The sequence below is a fragment of the Lathyrus oleraceus genome, chromosome 2 (genome assembly GCF_024323335.1).
Source record: "Lathyrus oleraceus cultivar Zhongwan6 chromosome 2, CAAS_Psat_ZW6_1.0, whole genome shotgun sequence".
Taxonomy (NCBI): Eukaryota; Viridiplantae; Streptophyta; class Magnoliopsida; order Fabales; family Fabaceae; genus Lathyrus; species Lathyrus oleraceus.
Window position 1 is genome coordinate 29,924,997 of NC_066580.1, and position 3,049 is coordinate 29,928,045.

Consider the following 3,049-nt stretch of genomic DNA (forward strand, 5'->3'; position numbering starts at 1 on the left):
GCATATCTATCATCATTACATTGGACACACTTACCTAAACCCCTTACCTCATTGTGTACCTGTTTGGACAAAACTGCACTACCTTTTCCACTCAAACGTCTCACTCTTTTCTAGACATTTGTTCTCTCTCCCTCTCAAAAACCTTTCCCTATTCCATTTCCCCAATGTAAGACCCTAATTTTGACCCTAAGATCCCTCATGGCATCATATCATTGCACAAGTGCATTGCCTCAAGGATCATAGCATGTTTGGCTCCTTAACCTTAGGGTTGGGACTTGTGTGAGTTGGTTTGAGACCACCAAGCGTGCTTGTATTGTATATTATTGTTTCTCTTACTTTTATTATTAACCAAAAGCACAAAAATATGTCACTAACTCTTTTTGTTTTGAAGCTCAAGTGATCATGTGCTTCAATGCTCCTATGAGGCTCCTAAGCCCAATGAAATGACTAGATGAAGATGAGGAAAAGCATGAAAATGGTCCATAATTCACCTAATCATCATATATGTCTCCCAAGTATCTCAATTTTCCAATTTTATCAGGATAACTCAAAGGGCTTGAGGATTGTTTCCCAAGGAAACCCTAATTCAACCGTGCTTTGACTGTGCCTTGCCCATGAAACAATCTCAACCTATGATCAAATTTAATGAAGGGAAGTTCTTTCATTCATCATTTTATGAATATTTGAGCCTAGTTGAGGATCTTCAATCATTTATTCATCAAGATTGGAAGTTTGGCATTGAAAAATTGACCAGTCAAGTCATTTGACTAAGCTGAGCACCATTGAGATATAACTTTTAATGTGTTTGTCAAATGAAGATGACCCCAAGAGAAACAATGTTATTAAGAACCATAGGAACGACTTTCATGTTCATCAAAAATCCATTTGAAACTTGGAGTGTCATCTTTCATTTCAAAACATTATAGGTCATTTTGACTGAAACCCTAATTTTGGGTTAACTTACCAAGGGCACAACTTCCTTATTTTTGATGATTTTGAGGTGAGACCAAATGCTTTGTATATCTTAAGATGTATACTTCAAATGTTATGTTGGAAAAAATTTCATAATCCTAAAATAAGTACATCTGATAATACAAAACATTATAGATCACATTGGACCTAACTCATTGAATTTGGAAAATTATCCAACTTCAAACGCCCATAACTTTGTCATAGAAAATCCAAATTGTTGGTTTTAAGAGTTGGCAGCAATTTTGGTAAAACAAAGAGTGTTCACAAGATGTTGCATGTGATGTCTTAACATAAGATAACTGTGTACCTGCTGGAGTTTTAATGGAAAACATAATTATGTGGGATTGTTTCAGAATGTCATACACCATGCCATGGCATCTGATATTATGTACCTGCTGAAGTTTAAGAAATATAATTATGCAGGAGTGTTTCAGAATGTCATACACAATGTCATGGCATCTGATATGTTGGTACTTGCTGGAAATTATAAATGGAATTATGGAATTATGCAGGATTGTTCCAGGATGTCAGACCCGATGTCATGACATCCTGTACACAGAATATTCAATATGAATGTCTGGTGTTTTGTGATTGCGCATTTAATGGCAATCGTTGTATGATTGAAGATCTGATTTGCAGGCGCATTCAATCATTGATTACAACCTGATTTACTTATTTTCCAAGGAGATCTAACCAGCTGTCATGAGAAGATTTCATTGGAAAATAGATTTAGGGTTTTCAAGATGTCCAAGCCCAACTGAAAGCTTCTATAAAAAGGGACTTGGAAAACCTGATTCAACACATAACCAGTACTGAGCAAAATACTGAGAGAGAGCTAGGGTTTGTGTCTTGTTTAGTCGTGAGACTTGTAAGCCATTTAAGTCATCCATAGATGATTGAATTGGTCTGATTTGTGGTTCTAATTTGTCACTCAAAGCTTGTAAGCAAGAGTGTGTGTCTACTTGATCAAAGCTGTTAAGCAAGATCAAGTGTGTGTCTTCTTGATCAAAGTTGTTAAGGAAGATCAAGAGTGTGTCTACTTGATTAAAACTGTGAAGTAAAATCAAGTGTGTGTTATTGAAAAGTGTTTTCTTTTCACAAGGGATTGTTGTTTAAAATCACAGGTGTGATTGTAGGAAGTGAGTGGGTTCTCATATCTAAGAGTGCTTAGGTAGAAATTGCACGGGTAGAGATTAGGTGAGAAAGACTATAACTTGTTGAAGTGTACGGAGAGTCTTTGAACTGATTCTATTTTAGTGAACTTCCTTCCTGACTTTGTAGCCCCCAGATGTAGGTGAGTTGGACCGAACTGGGTAAACAATTGCCTGTGTCTATTGCATTACTATTCTCTATCTTTATCCTTGTTTGCCTTACTCAGATATTAGTTTCGTGACATTACCTTCGACATCTCATATCTGATACCAGAATTTCAATTGGGTTCAGAGCAGGCATCCTGCTCTAGTTTTGGGTGAGATCTAGGGGCAATACTTTCTGGTACAATGGAGATGGATGAAGGATCTGTTCACAGGCCACCAATTTTGGATGGATCTAACTATGACTATTGGAAACCTCGAATTGTAGCTTTCTTAAAATCTCTCGATAATAAGGCTTGGAAGGCTGTGTTAACAGGCTGGGTACGTCCAGTAATTACTAAGGAAGGAGCAGTCACAACTGACAAGAAGCCTGAAGAACAATGGTCCAAGGAGGAGGATGATCTAGCCCTTGGAAATTCCAAAGCATTGAATGCCATATTCAATGGAGTAGACAAGAACATCTTCAGGTTGGTAAACAATTTTGAAGTGGCTAAAGATGCTTGGGACATTCTCAAAACCACTCATGAAGGCACCTCTAGGGTTAAAATGTCTAGACTACAGCTGCTCAACTCCAAGTTTTAAAATTTAAGGATGAAAGAAGATGAAAATATACATGAATTTCATATGAGCATTCTTGAAATTGCTAATGCCTCAGGAGCCATAGGAGAGAAGATGTCAGATGAGAAGCTGGTAAGGAAAATACTCAGGTCACTCCCTAAGAGATTTGTTATGAAAGTGACAACCATAGAAGAGTCTCAAGACAT